This window comes from Lagopus muta, chromosome 8 (genome assembly GCF_023343835.1).
Source record: "Lagopus muta isolate bLagMut1 chromosome 8, bLagMut1 primary, whole genome shotgun sequence".
NCBI classification, from domain to species: domain Eukaryota; kingdom Metazoa; phylum Chordata; class Aves; order Galliformes; family Phasianidae; genus Lagopus; species Lagopus muta.
In genome coordinates, this window is record NC_064440.1 from 5,307,446 (window position 1) to 5,313,753 (window position 6,308).

The 6,308-nt window shown below is 40.5% G+C and overlaps 1 long non-coding RNA gene across 3 annotated transcripts in view; it reads right to left on the reverse strand.

Moving 5' to 3' along the window:
- Nucleotides 1-5,773, reverse strand: part of LOC125696577 (uncharacterized) — a 191,408-nt gene extending 185,635 nt beyond the window's left edge. For all 3 annotated transcript variants that reach the window (XR_007378426.1, XR_007378425.1, XR_007378427.1), the window contains exons 1-2: nucleotides 5,681-5,773; nucleotides 4,508-4,724 (exon numbers count right to left, since the gene is read on the reverse strand). This is a non-coding gene — a long non-coding RNA (uncharacterized LOC125696577). The remainder of the gene's footprint in view (nucleotides 1-4,507; nucleotides 4,725-5,680) is intronic.
- Between the last annotated feature and the right edge of the window lie 535 nt (nucleotides 5,774-6,308).

The following is a 6,308-nucleotide window of genomic DNA, read 5'->3' on the forward strand; positions in this document are numbered from 1 at the left end:
TTGTTCTACATTCAGAAATATGAAGATCACATGCAGTGTTACAGATAAGTTTAATGGTATTTGTTAAAGCAGGGTGAGTTTGCATAACAGAAGATTCTTCAGAGCTGACTTCACATATGTACATAGAGAGAAGGATGGGTTACTCTGTGTACAGATGAACAACAATAGGAAAAAGAACTTTACTTAATTTGAAGTCATTTATGGAAAACAGCATTGATATTGAAATGTGATAGAAGTTAGGCCACAGCCCAGCAGAGGCAAAAGAATGATTGCAGTCTCTGGAATATAGAACAGCCATTACACTGCCCCAGTAATATCTGATCTGAACAGATTCAAATGCTTAGGTTAAATAGCACCTAAGTTGACTTAGAAAACACATCAAAATTTATTAAGAAGCCAACTTCTTGCCCTCTGCCCCCACTATTAGGATGCAAAATAAGGTCTGCAAGTCAGAAAAAGAATGAATTTGTGTGTGCAGATGCAAGGAACCTGGATACTTTTAGTTATCTTGTATATACATTTTTTCTTGATTCTGTATCTGAAAAGTATTTAGTCTTGTCTTGGACATCCAGCCAGGACAAAATAGTCTCTGGGTGCCTGCTGAGCCTGTTTTGTTTCAGACCTTAAACAAAAGCTATTTTGCATTGTAGAACAGTGCTCTGAAATTCTTCTTAGACAAGTTGCGTTCTGTTAGGGATTTTTCACTCAAGAGATGAATTGCTTGCTTACAAGAAAACTTAAGCTCCACTGTTATATTTATAGTTTAATACCATCTATATTTACCACTCCTGCAAACTTCTACACCTGTGCCTAAATACCAGTGAACGATTATGGCTTTGAAGTAGGCTCGAGCTGAACAATCTAGCCACATTCTGTAGCAGGCAATGTTCTGGTGAAGTCTCAGGTACAAATAACAGAAGCATCAAGCAGCCATTACCTTCAAAAAATTACTGCAAGACTGGTTTATGTGGCAGGCTACCAGGGACAGAAGCACATTTCACACATCATGCAGGCAATTAACATCACTGAAGCTAGAACTTTGGATGTGCTTGACGTTAAGAAGAAAATACTTCAGTCATCTTTTTAATGTTGCTGGTAAACAAATAGTCTCAGATTTCATCTACAATTCCACAGTGTATTTCCTATTACTGCTGGCATAAGGCATCCCCCATTCTTATATAAGTTCCTTTCTCTGCAGAACTATTTCATGTAACTGTTCATGAAATCTCCCAGTTCTCCTTACACTGCTGAAGTTTCAGGGGGAAAAAAAAGTGTATTCTCACTCTTTCCTTGAGTGCACTGAATGATTTGGAAATGAAACCAAAAAAATAAAAGATAATAGTTTGAAGAAGCAGTCCAGCTGCAGAGGCCAGCTGAGACCTATAACTGACATTACAGCCGAACTTTGTACTTTGCCTAAGGACAAAAGGTCTGATGATGTTTTTAATAACCTGGCCTTGTCCTGAACAAGAGAAAGGAATTAGAAAGAAGGAAGATGTAAGTGTATAATCAGCTGAGGATATAAGCTGTGCTCAGGCAATCTGAAGGCATGACTTAGTGCAATTCCTCTCAGCAGAGAAATTTTTGGGTCCACCTTACTCTCCCTCTCTCAGTCACCTGAGCCAACTTCTATCATGGATAAAGATCTTGGAGTTGGAGGCTCACATGCAAAAATACAAAACAATTGGTTATTGCCCAATACAGAGATGATTTCAGGGATTAATGAGCAACCAGTCTAATCATTCAGAAGGTCACTGCTCCAGAGATAACATCCAACCAATATTTACCAACCAGACACATCATGTGAGGAAGGTTTTCCTCCATTTTTTTCAATGCTGCAGCACTGCCATCCTCTGACCCCTTATGTTCTTGCAATTGTGTAACAATTCATGTTTGTTTTCCTTTGGAGTCCTTGAGCTGCTGTCTATACAACTCTCACCAACCTTATCTCAGTAGTTTCACCTTCCCTGTTTGGCAGGCTATATTCCCTGTACTTCTATACAGTGCTTTCTATCAGCATCACAGATTTCTCAGAAGTCTAAGCTGCGTTTACACGGACCTGCTGTGTGCAAGCTGGGGCTTGGATCACAGGCAGCTGAGCCCCTAGGAAGAGGGTTACAGGTATGACAGGCTGTTCTGAGAAAAAAAAAAAACCACACAACTACTGACGTTAACTGATGAAGAACTCTCAGTTACTGTCAAATCCTGCAGCTGGGAGGAAGCAGAGAGCACTTAATAAAATAAAAGGACCTCTTCGCACCTTATTCAACTCTGACTCAACCGCGATAGCAGCAGACAACTGCTTTAGGAGCACCGATCGCACAAAAGAGGATAGAATTACATGCCAGACCTCCCCATTTGTACTAAGTTAAACAATAATAAGCCTACTTACTCCTGCAGATGGTTCAACGCCTATAATGTTTAGTTTTAACGCAGGAATATCAGAAACTGTTCTTGGCAATCCTGAATGACCTCTCCTGTCTACAGTCAATGATTTTCTTTTGAGACTACATGCATACTACAAAGTGACTGATCATACTTGGAGTCTCATTAAGCAGTCACGAAAAGAAACTGCCTTTGCCCTGAGGAGTAACTGCAGGATATCCACGAGGGCTGATGGTGGTTTAAGAACCTGCATGCTCTGGGAGTGCATCAGCACAGGAGAGGTTGCTGTGTATAGCCAACAAGTATAACCACCCACTACAGTGCTTTTTCTATGCTGAACATCCTAGCATCTTTCCACTCCTTGCAGTAGGCTTTGTTACTGCATACATTACATGAAGCACCAGTGTCAACAGATCTCACCTTAAATACCAGTTGCCACAGAACATTAATAGTGGTATTTCAAGGAAACTGTTATGCATGTTGTCGAATTGTGGAACTGCAATTACTAAATGACATTTTCTGGCATGTTTTACCAAGCAGCACTGAAGGAGTCCATCTACATCGTATTCCTGCTTTGCAGGAAAAAAAAAAAAATGTTCAAATGCTTTTTCTGCCCCCAGTAAATTGATACTCTATGATTTTTTTGTCTTAATCAAGTTTCATCCAAAATGCATTGTTAGCACAGCATGAAATGTAAACTGTAGGGGTAATTGGTCAAACTGCCCTGGTGTGCAAGACCTGCACAACACATCCTAAATTTATGTCTACTGTTGCTTTTCACTGGCTGGAAGGGTCACTGATGACAAGACATGGAGCACTATCTATTCACAGCAATGATTTTGACTCCTGAAATGAATTCTGACCTGTAGGCAATACATCATTGAGCACTTCTGTTTCTTAAAGTAATGTTTCCACTCCCAGCACTTAGATGGACTACACGTGCCTTCTGTGATCTGATTAATAAGGACAGAACTGCGTGACTGCACAAAATCCCAGGCTGTCTTTCATGATTTATTTAATCCTACAAAGCATACGTCCCCTGCTTCATTACTTTACTGATGATATTTGCTGATTGAAAAGTTACAGTAGTACTTGCTTCCACTAATCATCAGATCAAAGAAGAAGTCTGTTTTTTAATTTTATAACACTTTGGAGAATTTTCTACTGATTCAAGAAGCCCAACTCTTGTAATCCACCTGGGCAAACACTTGTTTTTCCACCTCCCTCTCAATTGCACCCTCAGAATTAAAAAACAGTAGTTTATTAATCTGTCAGTACTTTCTTTCTCCAATTCTGAGAGTTTTAAAGATGGAAGAGGCTTCTGCAAGTCTTTCAAGCTTAGTCTTATGAGTACAGAAACTGACAGAACTCTGCAAGTTAGATAAAATGACTGTGACAGATTTTTTCCAAAGACTCAATATATCAAAATGAAAGCAACAGAACATATATATGCCTCCTTACTCCATAAGAGGAAGCAAACCTCTTCAGAGATGCCAGCTGAACACCCCCTCTCTAAGTGCCCAGCCACTCCAGGTTTATGGCTTTATGGCCCTGAAGCAGAGGTGTTGTCTTCCAGGCAGACCAGATGTATCAGAACTGATACAACAACCCTGGACTCCCATAACCTCAAAGCCATCGCAGACTCATTCCTACCACACTTTTTAAGACAGGGTAACCTTAATCTGTTCCAGACCTTTCAAAGAAGCATGGCATCATTGCTTTATTTCAATCCTCATACATATTTCTATCCCCCAAAATTCAGAGTAGGGTAAAACCAAAGCTCAACACAGAACAACCTGGAACATTAACTCACACAGCAAATGCCTCAACACACCAATGTCAGGCAGCTTGCCCTTCTTAAGACAAGTTTTCTGCAGCAAAGGACAGAATAGAGTTGACTGCAATATGTGACAAACTTATTTACAAACCCATACCTGTGCTCTTAAGCTTCTTATCCAAACAAGAAACAATTTCTCCTAGCCAGGCTTCTCCCACATTTGCTCAAATGCCAAGCACCCAGTCTCCAGAGTTCACAGATTTTTCAAACCAAGTTCCAGCAAATACCAAATTAAAACCAAAGCCAAACAACAACAATGGAGAAAGAAAAAGAAACACCACCTACCTTGTTTCAGGAAGACCTGCTCAGTCCCTCTGATTTATTCCAGAGCTCTTCGTGCTCAGAATGAACCAAGCACCTTCACAGGAGGCTATGCCAGATCTCACTAACGGCTGTCCTAGAAGGCAAGGTCTGCCTCTCTTCATCCACAGAGGGAAGCTGTATCTCTGAAGAACCAAAGTACTGCTCCACCCAAATCTCTTCAGTGTTTCAGGTCTGGATTCTAAACAAAAACATCAGATTTACATTGAGTTCCACAATCCTCAGCCACCTTCTTGAAACACTTCTTCCCTCTTTCAGCCACCCTGTTCCCAGCTGGGTCACTAATTTAAGTGATTGCAGCAGGCTGATGCTTGCACCAGGTGCACCCACATTAAAGGGCCAACAACCACAAAACTGAGAATAGAAAAAAAAGGAACTGATAAAGATGGAAAAGGGACTACAAGAGAGTGAAGCAGAGAGGAAGACAGAGGGAGAGGCAGTCATCATTACCTAAACTAAGATGCTAAAGAATACAATCACCTTTACAGTGAAAAACAGTGTCCTTGTTAAAAGCTAGGGATGTTAAATGCTGGTGGGTTTTTCATTTTGTTTTGGTTTTCCTGATCATTTAAGCTTCAAAATTTTATGTTGGATGTCAAAGAAAACTTCGGAGTTCTGAAGCAGAAAAATCCAATACATTTTTAAGTTTCAGCTGACAGACTGATAAGTAACTAACTTAAAGCTACAGTGTTCTGCACCACCTATAACAAGTCGTGCAGCAGCAGGGCTTGCATTAAAGACTCCAATTCTTTACCTTATCTCTAAGGTACGGAGTATAGGAAACCAGTAGCATGTATTGTGTTTGCTCTTCATTTTAGTTGTGTAATGACAAGCTTGGAGCCAGGGAGGCACAAACCCTGCCATAAGGTACTGCCATCAGCAGCCAGAACTGACACCAGAAAAGCACAACAGATTCCAGGTTTTCTTCATGTATAAATAGCCATCCAGTGAATAATTGCTTTGGCATTATGGAAGACAGTGAAGAAAACATACAAATTTGTACTAACATCCAGAAGCAACTGAATACGTATTTAGCTGCAGCATTGAACAAATGAATACAATGGAAAAAGCATTACAAACCAATGATGGAAAGACCAGCACAATAGAAAGGTGCTATAAAGGAAGAAGATTGCTCACCTATCCCAGAAGATTCTAGGTTCTCAGAGAGAAGCTCCACCAAGAAAGGATCTCCAGAAAGAAATGCTTCCCCAGTGGCAAACAGCCCTTAAATGAGGTCTAAGAGAGGTGCAGCCAGGCTCCGCCCCATCAATTGCCTTCACCTGTGCTCCCAGAGCTGACTGGGTCCTTTCCCCAGGTGCTCAATCAGTGGTTCAGGCCGTAACTCAGCAGTTCTCATACACCTGTGTTATTTGTCGACCTGCTCTAAACTATTCCAATAACATCATGCATGTTCTCAATGTTTCATGAAGCATTTTAACCCCCAAAAGGTACCAGAGGCTGTTGCAGTATGCACTTAGGGTGCCTACTTTGTGCATAGCCTGTGTAGAAGTTACCCATGAATTGCATGCAGGGGACAAACAGAGTAATACAATCTGACAATTGCTGATAAATATATGAAAGTAGATGCTGGCCACAGTGTTGTTATCAGTGATTCAAATTGCTGGTTATGTTAGAAATGATGTGAACAAAGGGATAACCATTTTGGTCAAACTGGCCAGAAAAACAATCATTTAAAGAACCATGCGTGACCCCTTTATAAATATATAAAAAATGGATCTTTTACTCTACCTTTGAAAAAGTTCAT